The 21,661-nt window shown below is 37.2% G+C and overlaps 1 protein-coding gene across 3 annotated transcripts in view; it reads right to left on the bottom strand.

Annotated features, from left to right (window-relative positions):
* Positions 1-21,661, bottom strand: part of ARHGAP42 (Rho GTPase activating protein 42) — a 383,988-nt gene that overhangs the window by 337,896 nt on the left and 24,431 nt on the right. Inside the window, exon 1 of one of the 3 annotated variants that reach the window (XM_027849545.1) lies at positions 352-452. The exons of the other annotated variants lie outside the window; for them this stretch is intronic. The gene's annotated coding sequence lies outside the window, so the exon portion shown is untranslated. Of the gene's footprint in view, positions 1-351; positions 453-21,661 lie in introns of those variants that run through there. 3 annotated transcript variants of the gene reach the window in all.

Below are 21,661 nucleotides of genomic sequence, written 5' to 3'. Positions count from 1 at the left end.
CTAGGAGGATAACTAACTATGGGGGCTGGCTTAAAAGTAGAGAAAGTGGTCTGAGTGATAGTGTTGCTAATCCTGAGGTTCTTGGGAAGCTGGGCTGTACTCCAACAGGGTCTAAAGAGAAATGGTGGTCCCAGTGAGAGCTGTAGTTTGGACAAAGGTTGCCTTCTGTCTCTTCCTTGGGGTGCCTTAGTGAACCCTAAGGTGCGGGGTAGGGAGAGACAGAGAGGGGCACAGAGACTGAGAGAGAAGAAGGAGATGAAGAGAAGAGAAGAGAAGAGAAGAGAAGAGAAGAGAAGAGAAGAGATACAGAGAGAGACAGAGAGACAGCTGAATATTTTTTTTGGTTCACACCTGTTATTGCATGTTTGGGGAACTCCTTATGTGGAAACTTCTTTCATCAATGGAACTTGGAACTCATTTCTAAATTACAGTCTTTAAAGTTTGGTGACTTGCCCAGGGTCACACAGCCAGTGTATTTCAGCTGTAGGACTGGAATCCAGATCTTCTTGACTTCAAGGCAGCCTTCTACTATGTCCCACTGCCTCTTACAGCTGAATAATAAGCACAGTTTAAAAAAAAAAAAAAAACAAAATTCCCAATTTAACATGACATTATCTAAGTCAGCATTTTCATAAAAATTAATTGGACACATATGTTATCTGGAAAATTTTAATCAAAACTGAAAATATGAAAACCTCTGCCTCCAGATATCTGATAACTTTTTACATGTGCTACTCAGTGTTTCTTATGCGGCCATTATGATAATAAGTTATCTGGCTTCCAAAACTAGAATTAAATTTTTGTCCTGAGGAGGCATTGTTGGTCAGCAGAATAGCTGCTTCAGTCCTCTATATCCCAAACTAGGCATGGTTCAATAAATATATTTCTAGAGTCAAATTTAAAGCAGATGATTTTCTCGTAACTTTGGTATAGACACTATTAGTCAGCATAGTGATAAATTATCACAGCACAACAGAGTTAAAGAAAGAATGGTTAAGCATTAAGTTGCTTAGTCAGAGAGCCTATAAAACTTATGTAGAATTATTCTTGTTGGGTGCACTATGAAATCAATTAGAAATGTGGAAAACATATATTGTGTGTATGTGTATATACATATATATAGATATATATGTATATACACACACACCCATATATTCTCTTCCATGATACATCAACTGTACCAAGTGGGAAACACCAACTTATACAATTTGAATAATTATTATTTCATATTTAAAGGATAAAGCCACTGACCAGGGAGGCTTTTTAGCTTTTAAATGTTATATAGCTTGTTATTGCACAATAATAACAATGAGGAAAGGGTAACAAATCGAAAATTTTAGCTTCTAGGATTGGGAAAAATAAACAATAAACTTCAATAAAAACACAGGTGCCAAAACTTCAGCTATTATTGTTTTGTTAACTGTCAAATCTATACTACTCTGTTATAGAAGATAAGAAATGTTTCACCATATGCATCTTTAGAGACTCTCTTCTCTAATTTCTTTGCTTCTAAAGTCTCCATATTAGGTTTTGACTGATTTTGAATTGTTTGTTTTGACTCTAGGAACTCTTGACTTTTGTTTTCAACTGTTAATTAGGGAAATCTAGAATTTCTATTTTTTTTTTGTTCTCTGGATTCCATTTCACATTTATTTTTATTGTCAACTGTGCAACATGGCATTCAAGTGTTCTCTGTGAAAATCAGCTAGATGTCGATGTAATCTTCCAGTGTCTTTCCAAAGCTCTTAGAAGGCCATGAACAGGAAGGCCAGTCTTCCTGACTGTAAGGTCAGCCCTCAATCTTTCTCCTTTATGCCTCTACCAGTAAGCCTGTGAAGGGTTAAACGCTGAATAATTACTGCCTCTTCCTCAACCTCTACCTCATCCTCCCCTACTGTTTCCTCAGCCTCTACAAGCTTCTTTGCCATGACTGCCACCATTAATCCGACACAGAGACTTTCAAAGCTTCCTCTTCACCAACATAAGGAAATTCCAAGCTGCCTGGCCTTGGCTAATTATCAGTTTGGGGTAGTACAGTTAAAAAAATAAAACACAAAAACATAAACATCTTGATAATACAAGAGATATCTTCAGTCCTAGAGGGTCTATTAACCGATGTGCCACTGCATATGCAGCGAATAAAGGGAATATACTATCAACTGAGCCCATCTGTCGTTTAGTAATTCCTGGCACAGGATTACACTGGGCAATGGGATTCTTAAGTCAATATTACTACCTTGCTGTGCAAACTGTTTTGAATCAAATTATTGGGCAAAGAAAAAGGAAAGCTCCTCAATATAAAATAATAATACTTTACCCAGGGAGTTCCTTTTATCCATGGCTTTCAAAACACACTACAGACTTGAATCCACTCTCACTGAACCCCTGTGAAGCTCCCAAGTATTATCAGCCCTGTTTTACACACCAAGGAACAGACAATATACAGTCAAATGATTTCCCTAAAGTCACCAAAAAAAAAAAAAAAAAAAAAACTTCTACAGAAGGGCTAAGATAGAACGAAGATTTCACAACTTGCAACTAATAGACCATACAGCTTCCCTGTTGGGAAAATGGTTTAAAAAACTGATTTGGAGGCAGAAAAAAAATGCCTATTTAAACTCAATAAAAATAAGATATGCTTAAAAACCCCAATGAGCACAGAAATAAGAGAAAACATAGTCCTCCATCTTCAAGACACCAGGGAAACAAAGGGGGTGGGGGGTTACAACTATAATCCTCTTCTTCCTCTGTGATCTTGGCTGACTCAAGGACTACCCCGCCCCAAAGCAACATTCTTAATCTATAGATTTTGGCAAAGGTGACATGGATGAAAGAGGTATAGAAAAGTAGCTACACAGAACCCTGAAAAATAGGTTTTGTTGCTTGTTTGTTTTTTAAATCTATTCCCAAAGATTAAAACAACTTTCTTTAAACATATGGGGGTAGGGGAGTAGGGGGATGGAGACCTTTGATATTATTCTGCAGAAAACAGAATCTTGCAATTTAACAATAGTTTTAAGCCACCCTTTTAGTTCCTGTCATTTAACAGAAAAGTAACAGCTAATTGTTTCTCTTATTTTTTAAAAAAATAAAGGAAATACAGGGAACACTGATCTGACCATCATCCCAACTTCCCCACAACAGCTGTCTTTAAGTAACTATACTACTACCCTTATTCCTCAACACTCCCCACTTCAGACCCCTCTTTCAGAATGCAAGCTCTCAACCTCTCCCCTTCTAAGCAGGTCTTATGCTGCTCCATACAGTTCTAATCTACCATGAGGAACCCGCAGTCAGAGCACTGGCAAAGATGCCACTGAAAAAAATCTACAACCTCCACCTCCCTCTCCACACACCAATACCCAACCCTTGGGGCAAAGGGCTCAGCATTCTGGGATAGTAAGAACCCCTAAGTGACCTTTTCATTTTTGGCCTTAGTATTAAGATCATTAAGAATAAGAACTGTTGAAATGACAAGCAGGATGATTTTAGAGAAACCTGAATGACTTACATGAACTGATGCAAAGTGAAGTGAGCAAAACTAGGAGAATGCTGTACTCAGTAACAGCAATATTGTACAATGAAAAACTGTGAATGATTTAGCTATTCTCAGAAATACAAGGATCCAAGACAATCCCAAAGAACTAATGATGAAGCTTACTCTTGGCCTCCAGAGAAAGAACTGATATTGTTTGAATACAGACTGAAGCATGCTATTTTTTACTTTTTTTCTTTCATTCTTTTTCTTTTATTTGAGTCTTCTTGTACACACATGGAAATGTTTTACATGATTGCACATATATAACCTATATCTGATTGCTTACTGTCAGGGGGAAGGGGAGGGAGGGATGGAAGATATACTTTGGAACTCAAAACATTAAAAATTTTAATCATTTTAACATGTAATTGGGGAAAAGATGAGAGAGAGAGAGAGTGAGAGAGAATAAGAATTATTTCATTCTTTGTATCTGTATTCCCAACCCTTAACACAGTGCCCAGCACATATTAGGGACTTAATAAATGTTTTTTGATTGATTGTATGGGGGTAAAGTGAGTTGTACAGCAGGAGCAGATAAGGATGGGTTAGGATCACCATCAAGGATCTTGTTACATTTGCCTTTGTCTCCAAGTCCACCTGTCCTCCAAATATCCCTATTACTATGGAGAGTGACACTGTCTTTCTAGTCACCTAAGTTCACAACTTCAGTCCCTTCCACTCTTCCTTCACCACACAGAACCTACTAACTGCAAAACCTTACGGTTTCTACCTCCAAGACATCTCTCTCTCTACTCACAAAGTCACCCCCCTAATTCAGGCCCTAATGTCTTATCTGGACTATTGTAATAACCTCCTCACTGGCTTACCTCACTGTCCTTTATACTTCTGTTTGTATCCTAGCACTTATCACAGTGCCTGGAACAGAGAGCACATAATCATTGTCTTGCCTTGCCTATGCTTTTATCCAAGTCTGATAAAAATGTCAAACACAACAGGGTCAAACACAGGTCCTCAATGCATTCAAGTGCTGAAGTCCAGCCAAGTTGACAATGAACTAGTAAAGACTAGAGTTCAGCCATTCAACTCACTCTGAATTCATCAGATTTTATTACTGAGTAGTCCACATCTCACCATCTTCTCCACATGAATAATATGAACTATTTTATTAAATTATTTAATAAAAACCTAGGGATACTATTACTTCTAGCATTCTCCTGATCAGTTTAATAACTATGTCCCTGTCTTTCTTCTTCTAAGTTAAATATTTCTATTTTTTTCATTTGGTCCTCAAAATGGTATGACTTCCATTCCCACTTCCTGTCATCCAGCCCACTACCCATCTCCCTATTACAGCCACCTCCTCTCAACACACTTTAACCTGTCAACATTCTTTTTAAATGTGGCTGAGAGGCCACTCCAAAATCTAGCAATCTCTCCCTCTTCTGGAATCCTGGCACTCATTTTCTCTAACACTCCTGAAACAATTAATCATGAACTGCCTTATAACACGTCTGGTCTTGTCATCTTGTTATTTAACTTCTCATGTACTTATCCCTTATCTCTCTGGGATTACAAACTCCTTGAAAGCAAGGCCTGGGTCCTTTCCTTCATTATGATCCTTACCGTGCCTGGCAGGATGCACTGAATAGAGCAGAAATCCCTTATTTGTTTTATACTGGGACTCTGCACTATGTTACAGTAAATAATGCTTCAATAAAAGTAAGAGGGACATGTTACTCTAGAGATAATTTAAACATCCTCCCTGATCTGTAAAGTTAACAATTTTTAAATGAACAACACTGACAATAAAGTATAGAAACACACAATCATCATATTCATGATAACAACTCTGCAGCGGCAGTTCACTTTATTTTAGATAGAGTATTTTATTTTAGATTTGCATAGCAGTTTCATCTATAAAACCCTGTAGCATAGTTCATATACTACCTGAATTTTACAGATAGGGAAAAATTGCAGCTCTGAGATGAAGTGAGCCTCACCTCTGTTACAAAGCTAGTAAGTCCAGTTGTAGAAGACACAAAGTGAAAGCACCAATAAAAACAAAAAGAAATACAAAATCCCTGTATTCAAACATTCTTTCAGGAACACAGGAATACTAGAATGTGGCAATCATGACTTTACCTTCCTTTAATACCAACTCTTGAGGTAAGGGGAAATTACAAATAAATGTATCTTTTTGCTACATTTCATTTTTTTATTTGAGCATCAGCTTGATAGAAATAAATGTCAGAATAAACAACCTACAAACTGCATTCCATTTATAAAATCAGAAAGCAAAACAACCAAATAATAGCTCCTATGTTTTATTCATACAAGAGCATGTCACTGCCTGTTAAATTAGCTCTGGTTTATTCTTGTACCTCAAAGAATCTTCTCCTTCCTGTATTCCCTCTTGAGGTTTCCCCATCTACAAAGTGAGAAGGTATTGCTGATTTTTTCTAGAGGTAAAAATTCTCTCTATGCTATCTCTTTTTCTTAGAACATAAGCACTAATATCCAGATATAGCAATTAATTTTGTTTAAATCTGAAGCAATTATTTAAAGAAATCAATTTAGAATCATTTAGGCAGCTAGGTAGTGCAGTACATAGAGTGCCAAGCCTGCAGTCAGGAAGACTTATCTTTCTGAGTTCAAATCCAGCCTCAGACATTTACTAGCTGGGTGATCCTGGGCAAGTAACTTAACCCGTTTGCCTTAGTTTCCTCATCTATAAAATGAGCTGGAGAAGGAATGGCAAACCACTCCAGTATCTTTGCCAAAAAAAAAAAAACAAAAAACAAAAAACCCCAAATGGGATCACAAAGAGTTGGACACAACTGAAAAATGACTCAACAACACAAGGTATCCTAAATGTTGATCTGTCAAAGCTCTCAAAGAAAAAAAAAATAAGCCAAAGTCCTAAAGCCCAAAGACCATGTCATTCATCCTCTTATCAAGAAGTTTCTGTGACTCCCCAGTGCCTCTAGAATAAAACACAAGAAACTTTGGCATTTAAAATCCTCCACAATCTGATTGCAGCCTATCTTTTCGAGCTATTTATACAGTATTCCAGTCTCCATCCACGCCATTCTAAACCAAATTGATCTGCTGGTTCTTCCCTTATCCATAACATCTCCCACCTCTGTCTTTGGACTGGCCCTTCCCCATATCTACAAGGCTCTCCCCCCTTCCCACCTCTGGAACCCTTTCTTTATTCCTTTCCTCCTTAAAGAAGCCTTTCCTTCCTCTTTTCCTTCCTGGATTTGCTTATCCAGGTGAACTCCCTGAGGCTAAACATTCACTCCCTTTTATATTTGTCTTCAGCATTTCACTAGTACAGTACCTGGACTAGACCTGTGATAATCACTGATATGGGGTACTCTATTAATGCAGATCTTTAAGGGACTTATAGCTTAAAATCTTAGCAAATTGTCTGGGACATGAGAATTGTACTGAGGTCTTCCTTATCCACTATGCCCTTCCACCTCTCACTTGGCACATAATATGCACTTAATAAAAAAAAATTCTCAATTGATAATAGCCTTTAATCCTTTGTGTCTTGCAAAATTCTGTTTCTGGACATGACTGAGGTACCCACACTAGATGGTGCAAATTTTTAAGTTGAATATTTAATAGTTCCTACCATTTAAACCTCCTCATTGATAAATTTGTTCTAATACTTTTCATACATCATCAATTCTAGCAGAAACGTTCCCAACAAAAGGGAAAACTACAAAACTTCTTCTGATGCAAGGGTTCTACATAGAAATCACAAAAACTGTGCTGAGTCCACCACAAATTTATGATACATAATCTCAACTGGGCCTTCAGCGCTGGTGACAATCCTTTTGCACCTTCCAAATTAACTCACTATCCCATTCACCATAGCAATTTTTGAAGCCTTTTTATCTCCCATGGCTCCCCAACCCCCACCTACTCAGCTGAGAACCTTACATCATATTTCATTTTTTAGAAATTGAGGCCATTCAGCAAGAACTACTTCATCTCCTTCTCCTCAACTCACATCACTCAGATGCTTTTTGCCACTATCTCCCCTCCATGTTTGTCTCACATAATAAGATGGCCCTCCTCCTTTCCAAGGCAAAACCCTCTACATGAGTGATCCGATTCCATCCCATCTTTTCTGGCACACTGTTTCCTCTATTATATCAACTTTCTCACTTATCTTCCATCTATCCCTATTTAGTGGCTGTTTCCATATACCACACAAACATACCCATACTCTCACCCATCCTCAAAAACCTTGCTTGATCTGTCCATCTCCTATAACTATCATCCCATGCCTCACCTACCTTTTTTTGGCTAAATTTCTCTCCTCTGACACTGCCACCATCTTTATTGCAGGCTCTCATCACCTCACACCTAGATTACTGCAATGGCCTGAAGATGGGTCTCCCTCCCTCAAAGCTCTCTTCATTCCAATTCATACTCCATTCAGCCAGTAAAGTGATTTTCTTAAAACATAAGTCTGATCATGTCACACAAACAACCCCCTACTCAACACACTTTAGGGGCTTCCTATTGCCTCTAGGAGCAAATACAAAATGTTCTATTTGGCATTCAAAGCCCTTTATAATCTAGCCCCCCCTGACCTTTCCAGTCTTCTTAAACCTCACAAATATTCTTAGATCCAGTGACACTGGCCTCTTGGCTATTCCACTAACAAAACAGTCCATCTCTCCACTCCAGATATTCTCTCTGGCTGTCCTCCATGCTTCAAACACTCTCCCTCCTCTGCTGTGATTACTGACCTTCTAGGCTTGAAGTTACAACTAAAATCCCACCTCCTAAAGAAAGCCTTCAAGAACCCCTCCTAATTCTGGTGCCTTCCCTCTGTTAATTATTTCCTCTTCAACCTGTATATAGTTTGCTTTGTATGTATTTGTTTGTATGTTTTCTCTCCCATTAGACTGTAAGCTCTTTGATGGCAGGGACTGTCTTTTGCCCCTTTTCATATCCCCAGTACTTAGCACAGTGCCTGGAACATAGCAGACATTTAATAAATATTTACTAATTGATTGAAATGACAAATACTCCTACTTCATATACAACACCTGTTCTTGAGAATTCAACAAATACTGTAATTGGAATATTATTACAGGTAAAACTGTTGTTCACAATTGTCCCAAAATAACAATTACTCATAAAAATTTAAGAACATTGTTTTCAATACATGTTACTACAATGAATACACTATTTCCCACCACATGTAATGAAAAACTTTAAAACAGATTCAGAGGAATAAATCAAAACTATGTGGGAGTAAAATGAGATACACATCATTCCAGTCATCCTATCTGCTATTCCTGTGTAATCTCAATACTTTTATTCAAATACCAAAAGCAGTTACGTTACACACCTCTGCAATAGTTTGTAAAACATTAAACAGAAAAAGATAAGAGCAAGAGAGTGGCTTGTCCCAGTATTATTTCTATCTGAAATCCACTAAAAAAGATGAGGAGATGGTAATCACAATAAAAACAATATTAGAAAGAGAATGAATTACACAGTTGATAAAAGCCTCAGTGCAAAGAAAACCTGGATTCAAATTCCTCTTCTGATCTATACAGTTTGTGTGATCATAGAAAAATCACTTAACTTCCCAGTATTGTCAGGCAGTTCCCTATAAATTAATGATTTACCAAAAAAAAAAAATTAAGTTAATGAGTAAGTTGCAAATATGCAATGACAGAGAAAGGATCCACACCAGTAAACTATACAAATGGAAGCATAAGTCTGGACAAAAAATAATTTAAATTTATAGAGCATTTTAAATTTACAAAGTATACTTCATAATAACCCTTTAAGGTAGATAATATAAGTATTACTAATTCAATTTTATAGATGAGAAAACCAAAGCTTAAAGAGTTAAAAGACTTGCCCATGGTTCCACAGTAACAAAATGTTGGGAGTTAGAATGTGAACCTAAGGCTCCTGGTTCTAAGTCCTATATTCTATCCTCTAAATCACACGACTTCTTATCTATTAATCTGAGTTATAAGGGACCTGAGAGTTTATCTTTTCTAAATCCTACCTGAAAGGTGAATTACTTGGACATGAAATCCTTTGGAGCTACCATGAAAACAAAAGTCACTAAATTGTGCATATTCTTTGATTAAGTGATCTGACAACTGGGCACATACTTCGGGGAGGGAAAATAAAAAAAAAAAGGCCCCATATATGCTAAAATATTCATAAAAGCAAGAAATTCAAAACAAAATGGGTCCCAATCAACTGGGGAATGGTTGAACAAATTGTGGTCTATGGACCTAACAGAACATGAAAATGCTCTAAGAAACAAGAAATATTGGGAATTCTGAAAAACGTGGCAAGGCCTAAATAAGTTGCCATAGAATAAGACAAGAAACACCAGAATAACAATCACCCCCAAAGACTAGAAAAATATCAATAAAAAAGAACATTAAAAAAAAAAGTCCAACCGTGAGTGATTATAATACGCAATCTTGATCCCAGAGAACAGATGGTGACAAATCAATGCATCATCTTCGTACCACCAAAGAGCTAGAGAACTACAGACGAGGGAAGCTGCATGTACTTCTCTGCCTCAGCTACTGTGTCACTCTATTCTGTTTTACTGTTTTTCTGGATTACAACAGAGAGTATAATGGCTGGGTAGAGAGAGAATAATAAATCAGGAAATGTCTTTGCATAAACTGTAAGTCCTAACCATGTCTTCCTTGGGAATAAAAGCAAAGTAGGAAAGCTTAATTTTAAGATTAAAAAATTGTCCTCTGTATAACCTCCAAACATTTCTAGATAATGAATGTTTAGCAATATTCACTACTCAACAGATAGATGTCTGAGTGGCTGAAATCCCTCCCCACTAACAATGCCACTTACATGTACTTCGTGGTTTTATGTATTTCAAGAGTTCATCCATGAATTTTCCTCTTTACCTGTCCTTGAGTTAAGGGACTTGGCAACTGATACTCATTCTGATCCTTCTTCTCACTATGATTTTAAACTCTCCCATTGTGTCCCAATGTGAAGAAAAAGAAAAGTATTCTTAATGTTTCTCAGATACCCCTTAAGAGACCCATTTACCAAAAGAAAGGGAACTGTTTCCCTTGAAGCAGACCTGCCAAGAATGCACTTTCCTTAACTTCTCAGAGATAGGGAACAGGAAATTTTTCTGTGCTGGGTCAGGGTTAATTTAAGGGCAGTTTTTTTTAAAATGACCTCCTCCTCCAGTGAATCATATTTTAATTTCCAAATTTATAACTCTGGAAATTACTTCCTCAATTATGCATCAGAGGCATTTAGCATGGTTAAAATAAGAGCCATTGTTCCTAAGAACAACTAATTAGCCAGTTGATTTACGATTCCAGTTTTGCTCCCATACTTGACTCCAATCATACATTTGTTTAACCAAAGAACTCTTTGATTTCATGAGTTACTCATGTGTATTAATAAATCCAAGTGTGTTTGAATTATTTGCCTAACTAGGCAACTATATGTCATAGGGGATGGAATGCTGGACTTGGATTCAAGAAGACCAGAATTCAAATCTTGCCTAGTTGTATGACCCTGGGAAAATCACTTACCTTTCTTAGCCTCCGTTTTATCATCTGCAAAGTATAGACAATAATAGCACCCACCTCACAAGGCTATTGTGAGGATAAAATAAGACAACATATATAAAAAAGGCTTTACAATTTTTAAAGTGCTATATAAATGCTATTATTGTTGATAATTTCCACAAGTATTTTTAAATTAGCTATTCCAAGTATCCAACCTTCACTGAGGTTTCCAGGTAATATAATTAAGGTTCAAATTCTTAATTTAATGTTGACCCATAATGTACTACAAAAACAATATCCTAACTTTTTAATGAATCTTGTTCCATGCCTGTTACTATGACATAAATTTTATCAAATCTAAACTACTAAGCTTGGTATTGAGAAGTTCAAATCAACCATCATTCTATCTATCTCAAATCTATTTCAAATCAACCATCAACTATCTTTTTCCCCCAACACAACTTTTTTCTTACTTATTGACATAGATTATCTCTCATCTAATGAAGGACGCTAATTTTCTTTTTTTCTTTTTTTTTTTTTTTTTTTTGTGAGGCAATTGGGGTTAAGTGCCCTGAGTCACACAGCTAGGAAGTATTATGTGTTTGAGGCTGCATTTGAACTCAAGTCCTCCTGACTCCAGGGCCAGTGCTCTATCCACTGTGCCACCTAGCTGCCCCCCTAATTTTCCACTTAATGCATTTGAAATGTTTAGGCTCCAGAGCTACAAGGGACCTTAGAGAAAAGCTATAACATCATCATTTTAGAAATGAGGAAACTTAGGACTGAGAGAATGTTAGTGACACTCAAGGTCATAAAAGTCATAAGTAGCAGGTCCAGTACTCAAACCCAGATTCTTTGACACCAAAATCAATGCACTTTAATAATAAAATTCAAAAAAAATAATAAAATTCAACTGAAATAACCAAAAGTCAAGAATCTCCAGGGAAATAATAAAAATAAAGTAGGAAAGGAAGGGAGCTGTGCAGTGCCAAATGTCAAAACTATAGTATAAAACAGTAATCATCAAAACTATTTGTCATTTATTAAACAAAAGAGAGAGAGAGGTCAATCAATGGAACTAATTGGGCACACAATATACATAAGCAAAAGAAAGTAGCAACATGTGGGATAAACCCAGATTCAAACTCCTGGAAGTAGGATTAACTATTCAATAAAAAACTGCTAGAAAAACTGGAAAGAAATCTGGCAGAAGTAAACGTATGGACCAAAATCTCACACCATGTACCAAGATAACTTCCAGATGGGATACAACTTAGACGAAGACATAGAAGGTCATAGCATAAACTAATCAGAAGAGCAAGGAAGAAAATGCCCCCTGCAACTGTGGATAGGAAAGAGTACATGATTGAAAAAAGGATAGTGAGGCTCATAGAAAATAAAATGTTGATTACATAAAATAAAAAGGGTTTGTACAAACAAAACCAATGTAGTTAAAAATAAAAAGGGAAACAGTTAATTAAGGGAAAATATTTGCATCAAATTTCTCTAAGAAAAATATAGGAAGAAGTGATTGACATATATATAAAAGCAGGCAATTTTTAAAGGAAAAACTCCATGATGTCAATAAGGCATGTGAAAAAATGTTTCAAATCACTAATAATTAGAAAAATTAAAATTAAAATAACACTGAGGTCTCATTTCATACCCTCATACCCATCAGATTGGCAAAGATGACAAAACTGGAAAATGACAGTTATTGGAGGGGCTATAACAGGTACACTAATGCTATGTTGGTGAAACTGTTTAGTCTGTCCTTCCTACAAGGTAATTTGGAACTATACTCCAAAACTCACTCAACTCTCTCTACCCCTTGACCCAGTGATGCTATTCCTTGGTACAAACCACAAAGATATTACAGAAAAAGGAAAAGACACATACGTACCAAAATATTTATAGCAGCTCATTTAGTAGTGGCAAAGAGCTAAAATTTCAGAGATGTCTATCAATCAGCAAATGACTAAACAAATTATGGTATATGAATATAATGGAATACTGTTATGCTTTAAAAATTGTGAAAAGGATGGTTGCAGGGAAATTTGGGAAGAGTTGTATGAACTGATGCAGAGTGATATTAGCATAATCAAAAGAACAATTTATATGATTACCAAAAAATTACAATTTATATAATACAAACATTGTAAAGAAAAACAACACTGAAAAACTGGAGAAATCCTAATTAACCAAGATTCCAGAGGACCAGTGATGAAGCTACCTCCTGATAGAGAAGGATGGATTAAGTAAGACGTACATTTTTGGACATAATTAGTGAGAATGTGTTGTCCGTGACCATGCTTATTTATTACAAAGGTTTTCTGCAAGAAGCACAATGGCTCTCTGTTTTGCCTATGCCATACTGTCCATGTGGCTAGATGGATGCTTTGCTCCAGCACTTCAGCATTTTGTCTCCTCCAAAATAGAGCTGAAAAGCCATTGCTCCCCTAACCCTACCCCCAATACACACATAATTGTAGGAAAGTTCTGACAAGAGGGATAAGCATTCAATTTCCTCTTTCCTTTCAGTATGTGTGCCATTTTCACAATTAACCTATAGATTGCTTGAACATAAAGCTCACTGCCTTCTAATTTTGTTGTTTGTCCATTTTCAAAGAGAACCAATGACATCAGGAAGGTGACGCTATGACTTGCAAGTGAATTGGATTTAAGTGAGGGAAAGCTGTGCAAGTCACCAGCCTCACTTTCTCCTCTGGAGTCATCTGGGTCCAGTGGCAAGATATAGATCAGGACAACAGGAGATGACTCCCTCTAATTTTGTGTATCCTGTAATAGTAGTACAGTTTCTGTTTCTATACTGAGAAGCTGCTCAAAATATTCTGTAGAAATTGAGACCTTTAATTTTCTCTTTACTGCCCTCTCCCCTTTCTTCATTATTTAAAAATGGGAAGGGACCAATATCTTTGTTTCACTATAAGAATCCACATTTTCATTGACATGGCCACTTCTCATACTAACAAGTCACAATCAAGTAATCAATACCTACTAAGTGCCAGGTACAAATATAAGTGACATAATGCCTGCCCTTCCACTAGGTATAATACCACTTGGAAAACTGTTTTTGAGAATTTCAATAGAAAATTCATCACCTGGGATGAATGTTAGGATAAACCTCTCCAAATTTGGCTTAATTGGCACTCATGTGATAGACACAATCCATCAACAAGCTTATACTTTTTGAAGGCAAAAATAAGGTATCTGCCTTCAGAAAGCTCCCACTAATGGCATAAACAAAATGCAAACAACCATGTACGTACAACATGTGGATACAGTAAACTGGAAATAATCTTATAGGGCAGGCATTAACACTTAAAGGAACCTGGAAAGGCTTTTTGCAGCAAGTAGGATTTTAGGTGAGACCTGAAGGAAGACAAGGAAAGCTTGAAGGTAGAGATGCGGAGGGAGAGAATTCTAATCACGGGGGATAACTACTGAAAAGACACAGAGTCCAGAGAAGAAGTGTAGTGCCCTGTGCTAGGACAAGCAAGGAGGCCAGTATTGCTAGATTGTAGAATGCCTGGTGGGGAGGAAAGTGGAATGGGGAGGTAGGAAGGGAACAAGTTGTCCTATTTACAGTGCTTTAAAAGCTAGAGAATTTTATATTAAATTCTGGAGGTAAAAGGGAGTCAGTAGAATTTACTAAATTTGGAGGGAAGGGGTCATAGGGTCACAACTAAGCTTTAGGAAGATCACTTTAACATCTGAGCAGAGGATGGATTGGAACGGCCAAAGTTATAGTGCTCTTTGTCTGAGGGTTATAGCCCTACCTAGCAAACCAAGCAAGGTAGGGAGAATTATCCTTGCTTGGTGCAACTGTGGGTGTGCTTCTTTTAGTTACTTAATGAATGCCCTTCCCATAGAACCACAGAGAAAGATCAAGCAGCTCTACAGAGAAGAAAGAGGGAGGAGTAGGGAGGAAAGAGATCAGAAAACAGATTGGGATGGGGGTGGTCCCATCCCAATGTGTGCCTATAACAAACATCACTCCAAATTTGATTGATTTCCTGCTATTTCCCGCCTGACTACAAATGTGAAAAGGTCCTTTAAGATGAGCTCACATTCCAAATCATAGCAGGTTTATGCATGTCAGTTAGCCATGTAAACATAAATCCTATTAATAGTCTCCTATTTACCTTGTACCATCTAAGAAATGGTTCTGTTGTTAAATAAATTGTATGTCTTTTTACAATTTGGGGGTTTTGTGTGTCTATGCATTTATCTTCTGTAAACATAATGCATAAAAACTCGGGAATATGGTAAGACTTCTGCTAGAAATATCTAGCAGGGCTATTTTCACAGAAACAAGATTTCAAGATGTTATTGCATCATCCTCCCTACCATTCTTCATAATTTAAATAACAGAAAGTACACAATATTGGTACCATATTACAAAATCATCGGTGCCCAGGCTGAGGCCCAGCAGCCAAAGTCTTCATCTTAGAATTTTTTGTAGTTTGATAATTTTTTAAAAAGGAAGGTGGCAGAACATCAAGTGCAAAGAGATAAATAGATTTATAAATAAGGTATGGTAGCCAGAGTCTTGACTCAGGCACCAGTCAGGGGAAAGAAGAGAGAGAAGTACTGGTAACAGTGAAAGGCTGAGGAAAGGTAGAAAGGGCTTCTCTCCCTAGAGCTACACCTAGAGTGAACCTCTGTCTCAGGATTCAACTTCCTTCCTTCCCTTTATCCCCCTCACTCCAACCCCTGTAGAGGCACATACCAGACTCCCTCCCTGGAGGAAAGGCCTAAAAATCATTACAAGTTTTTGGTTTCCATTCTACATAAGAATATCTATATGTAAATAAACAAACAACAACAACAACAACAACAACAACAAAAACACTGGGCAAATATTTTTCAAATTATGGTTTAAGCCTAGAGTGGGAAGGCAAAGACTGCAAAGCATTTGTTATAATAATTCCATTACTCTGAAGATCTTACAATTTCAGATCCACTCTGTAACCAAAAACTGAATAAAAAGCTCTCTACACATTTCAACATATATTTTCTTATGTGTGTGACAGAAATCCCTGATGTATATCTTTTTAAGATAGCCGTTTTATAAAATTGAGATTTATCTCTACCAATAAGACCTCTTAAGATTTTCATATACAGTTTAATGAAACTTTAAAAGAAATCAAACGGTCATTTTATGGGCTTGGCTTTTACTTCAGGGTATATTAAACTTGGTTGTTGTTCTCCCCAGTAAGTAAAAACACATTAACCAACAGGTTGACTGCAACATAAAAGATCTGCTCTACCCTCACCCACACTCTGGTTTTCTATGTCCACAAAGAAAGGAATTTCACATTTTCCTAGGAGGGCTATATTTTAAGAGGAGACTGAATGCTTTCAAGCATTTTTTAAGTGTTACAGCAGGGCTCAAACTCCCACCAGAATCTCTGCTTACACCCTTATCAAAAATCTTTCCTCAAAATTCTTAAATATCTCAACCAGTTAAGGGGACCTAGATTCCAGCCCCAATTCTACCACTTATTACCTGCATCACCTGCTACTAATCACTTCCCTTCACTGGGTCTCAGCTCCACATCTGTGAAATGCAGGGATTGGGTTAAATAATTCCTTACAAGCCCTATCTTCCTAGGAGTACTAGGTAAACTAATACCTGACATTGTACCTTTTGAAATTAAGGAACAGAAGGCAGGGAATAGACACTCAATAGTTAACTGGCTCATTGAATGGTCCACGTGTTCATAGCAGCCAACGAACGACAGTACTCCATCCCACAAGCTTCATTACCTGTGTAGCTGTGGGAAGGACCTAAATAGGCCCTTTTTTAAAAAAAAATTCTAAAGTATGCAAAAGGAGAAAATGCTCAGCATGGAATGGGTAGAAGAAAGAGGAGTTGATTGGCCAGCAGGGAAGAAAATGGGGGGGGGGGCAAAGAATTAGGCCCATAAAAGGGAGGGGCAGGCTTAAGTAAATTGTTTAAAAATAAGAGTTAAATAGGGACACAGCCTCAGACAACTCTTCTCACCCTGGGCTGGGAACAAAAAAAGTGAGGGAAAATAGCTGCCAAAACAGAAACCCCTGAAAACAGGCTGCTCCTGATCGCACAACTATCAACTTATGGCTCCTGGCACAGGGGATAAGATGTGGTCCATAGCAGGATTTTATTCCAGTCAAGGAATTCTCATGAGCACACTGCTCCTGGTGAGCGTTCAAAGTGAGAACTGCACTCCCGTGGCTGGATCACCCCAGCCACAAGCTTGGTTGGAAGCACCTTTACTTGAAGCTGGATGGGGATCTATTTGCTAATAAATATGACCCATGTCAGGAGCTTCATGGGTAAATGGATTTGGATCCAGACATGCCAAGCATTATTCTGCCAGGAGGGGTTACAAATCCATCTGAAATATTTTGATCTTCTACTAGTAAAATAATAATAAAATTGTGAATATGAAGGCCTTTCCCAGCTACAGTGTGATTCAAAGTAAATATCCTGGACAGCTGCCCAGATATCTGTTAGAGCAGATATTTCCACAGTGCCAGTCATTTTTCCTCACCCTATTTTTTACCTGCCAGAGACTGATAATAATTACTAAAACTACTATTCCTCTCAACTTGTTTTTCCCCATAGCTATCTTGCTGCCCCACACACATATTACATTCAATACAACAGGAACAGGGTTTATACCTTGTATGCTCTCTATTCATCCACTTATATATCTTTAGCCTCGCTTCTGAAATAAATATATTGAAATTTGTGTCAGGGTTAGATAATGGAAGCAACAAAGAGCCTGAGAGTCCAAACACCTTATTTTTAGTCTCAGTTTAACTACTAACTAGTTGGATGACCTCAAGAAAATTGCTGCATCTCTGAGAGTCTTCCTTTCCTCGTCTGTAAATGAAGGGTTTGGATTAAAGAAGCTTTATAATCATTTCCAGCTCAAATGTTCTATGATACTAAGACTACCAAATTCAAAAAACCTGCTTCTATGGAAATTAAGACATTATCATTATCAACAATCATTCATTAAGTACTTAGCATATGCCAGGCACTGTGTAAAGTACTGGAGAGGCAAGGAAAGGCAAAAACTCTCTAGGAGATCACAATCTAATGGGGGAGGGCAACATGCAAATGATGTCATACATCTGTTATAAGTAAATGGGAGGGAATTTCAAAGGGAAGGCACTAGTAGTAAAGGGCACCAGGAAAACCCTCTTGAAGAAGGTAGCATTTGAGCTGAGTCTTGAAAGTAGCCAGGAGGTGAAAGTGATGAGGGAGAGTATACCAGGTATGGGAGACAGCGAATGAAAATACAAGTGGGAAATAGAGGATATTTGCAAGGGAGAATAAAGAAGCCAATGTTACTGGATCACAGAGTATACGGAAGGCAATAAAGTGTTAGAATACTGGAAAAGTAGGAAGGGATCATAATGTGAAAGGCTTTAAAAGATTTTTAAAAAGAACTTTTATATTTGATCCTAGAGTGAATAAGGAGTTTACTAAGTATGAGAAGCAATATGGGCAGATCCGCACTTTAGGAAGATCACTCTGGAAGCTTAGTGGAGGATGCACTAGAGTGGAGAGAAACTAAGGTGGGAAAACCAATCAGAAATCTATTGCAATAGTATAAATATGAAATGATGAAGGCCTATATCAGCCTGGCAACTGTCGTATTGGAGAGAAGGGAATGTATACTGGAGATGTTGTGAAGTGTGACAAGACTTGGCAAACATGAATATGTGGAATGAGTGCAAATAAAGTTAAGGAAGACATTAGGGTTGCAAGCCTGGGTGTCTAGGAGGATGGTGATGCCCTCAACAGTAATAAGAAAGTTAGGAACAAGGGAAGGTTTGGAAGGAGAGATCATGATTTCTGCTTTGGATATATTGAGTTTACTATGTCCACAAGTAATCCAGTTTGGGATGTCTAAAAGGTAGATGGATATGCAATATATACAAGGTTAAAGCTAGCTATAGAGATCTAAAAATCATTTTAATGATAATTGAACTCATGGGAACTGATGAAATCACTAAGTGAGATATAAAGAATTAGAAAACCCAGCCCAGAGCCTTGAGAATACCCATGTTGGTGAGTGCAACTGAGATGAAAATCCAGCAAAGAAGACTGAGGAGAAGCTGTCAGAGAGGTAGGAGAGGACCAAGAAAAAAGGTAGTATCTCTCCTCTCTAGGAGAAGGTGATCAACAATGTCAAAGGTGGCAGAGAGGTGAAAAAGGATAAAAGATTGAGAAAGAGCCACTAAAATTGGCAATTAAGAAGTCACTGGTAACTTTGGGGAGAACAATTTTAGTTAAATGATGATGTCAGAAGTCAGTCTGTAGGCAGTTTAAAACAGTGAAAGGAAAGGAAATATCGAGGCCTCGATTGTGGGAGACTTTCAAGTTTAGCTACATTATCACAAAACATTCCTAATTCATCTCCCTGCTCAAGTTTCTCACCATACTCCAGTCCATCCTCCATATTGCTGCCATGGTGATTTTCCTTAAATGTAGACCTGACCATGTGATTCCCATAGTTAATCAATGCCGATGGGTTATCATTGCCTCCATGGGAAAAAAAAAAAAAAAACAACCCTACTTTATTTAGTTTTTAAAGCCCTATACAACCTGGTCCCATCCTATCTTGCAGTCTCAATAGACATCATTCTTCTTCACATGCTCTGTGATCCAGCCAAACTGGCCTTTTCTCTGTCCTTGTGTCATACAGGATATCCCATCTTCCATTTCCATAACTTGCACTGGACATCCCCCATGCATGGAACACACTCTATCCTTAACTTACCCTCATAAAATTCCCCTCTGTTCCATAAAGATACAGTTCAAGCACCATCTTCTGCATGGAGTCTTTCCTATATGGTGGGGTCCCTTCCACAATGACTATTCCCTACCTCTTAAACTACCTTGTATTGAACTTGTTTGTATAAATCTGTATAGGTTCTATATAAACTCAAACGAATTATTAATAAAATAGTATTACAATTAGTAAAACAATACAATCAACTAATACAAAGTACTTGTGGTCTCTCGTTAGAATGTAAGCTCCTTGCAGGTAGGATTCATTTTATTCTTTCTCAGTCAATAATCAATCAGTCAAAAAACATTTATGGCACACCTGTTATGTACCAGGCACTGTGTGAAATACGGGGGCTACAAAGAAAGGAAAAGGATTGTCCTTGCTCTTGAGGAGCTCACAATCTAATCTTTGTAGTTTCACCACTAATGCTTTTTACAGGAGGTGCTTTAAAATTTTCTGTTAATTAACTGAACTAGCCTTCCTTAGACTTCTTCACATAGCTGTCTGAAGAATTCTCACTGCCTTTCCAGGCTGAGATTAATCAGGATTCTGTTCCTTTTCAAGCCTACCAAATGCATTATTCATCTACAGTTGCCCTTCGAACTCATTTCTCTAACTTCTTTCTGCTTCAGCCAGTACACGTCATACATGGGTAAGCATGCATACAACATTGGTCTCTCAAAGGCCAAAGGGTGCCTTAGGAGAAAGGCCCTCCCTGTTGTCCAATTGAGTTGGTAAAATTCACTAGACAAGGGCACTATTATTGTGCACAAGATGTAGCTAGCATGTAACAAATGCTCAAAAGGAATAATAAATAGACTTACAATAGAGTTTGCAAGGAAGTTTGAGTTTATTCTCTTACCAAAAACAGCCCACATATTAAGAGAGTTAATCAGAAACCCCGAGAATATATTCAAAAGCACTTTATAAGCTATAAATATAAATGTAAGATATATTTCTTATGAAGATATTTAATAAATATTTTTCCTTATTTCAAGATTAACTCTCACTTTCTAGGAGGCTCTGAACTCTTGAGTTGAAAGTCAGGTAACAATGAGGGTGTTGAAGGGCTCTAAAATCAAAGTTACGATATACATGCCACACATCCTATTCAGATGAAGACAGATTTCATTCAGGCAAAATTCTCAAAAAAAGATGAAAGTCAGCTCTGATCACTTAACTGACACATGATCCAAATTCTTCTTTCCTCTTGGTGAACTCCAGCAAAAGGTAGGCATTTCTTTATTCAAAATATGAACATACTTTAGCTTATTAAATTTGGTTTCATTTAAATTACCGCTATGGAATGTTTTAAATTATAATAAAAAAAAGTGAAAAAGCCTGTAATCTTAGCATCCTATTTTATATATATGTGTGTATGTACATGTGTATTATGTATATACATATGTATATATACACACATGCATACATGCATATGTACACATACATGTATGTATGTATGAGCATATTTATATATACTTAGACCCACAATACACAGGAGACTTTGTTGTAAGAGCTGGTGTTTTTTTGTGGGAGTCTTTTCCTTGAATTCTTCTTCAAGATTGACTCTCTTCCTCCCTCTATATATCCCTTTCATTTCCTTTTTATCCCTTCTAATCAATGTCCTACCTACTTACCACTAATTTTTGCATATTTCTGCTTTTTTGATACAATGGTTGGATGCTTCTGGCTTCACATTGTTCCAAAGATCTATTTTTTAAACTTTTAATCTATCATTATTATTACTGAAAGGACATTGGAATTTTCTTCCTTAATATTTGTGA

This window comes from Vombatus ursinus, unplaced genomic scaffold, assembly GCF_900497805.2.
Source record: "Vombatus ursinus unplaced genomic scaffold, bare-nosed wombat genome assembly UNPS02007612.1, whole genome shotgun sequence".
NCBI classification, from domain to species: domain Eukaryota; kingdom Metazoa; phylum Chordata; class Mammalia; order Diprotodontia; family Vombatidae; genus Vombatus; species Vombatus ursinus.
This window is presented reverse-complemented; position numbering and strand designations above follow the sequence as displayed.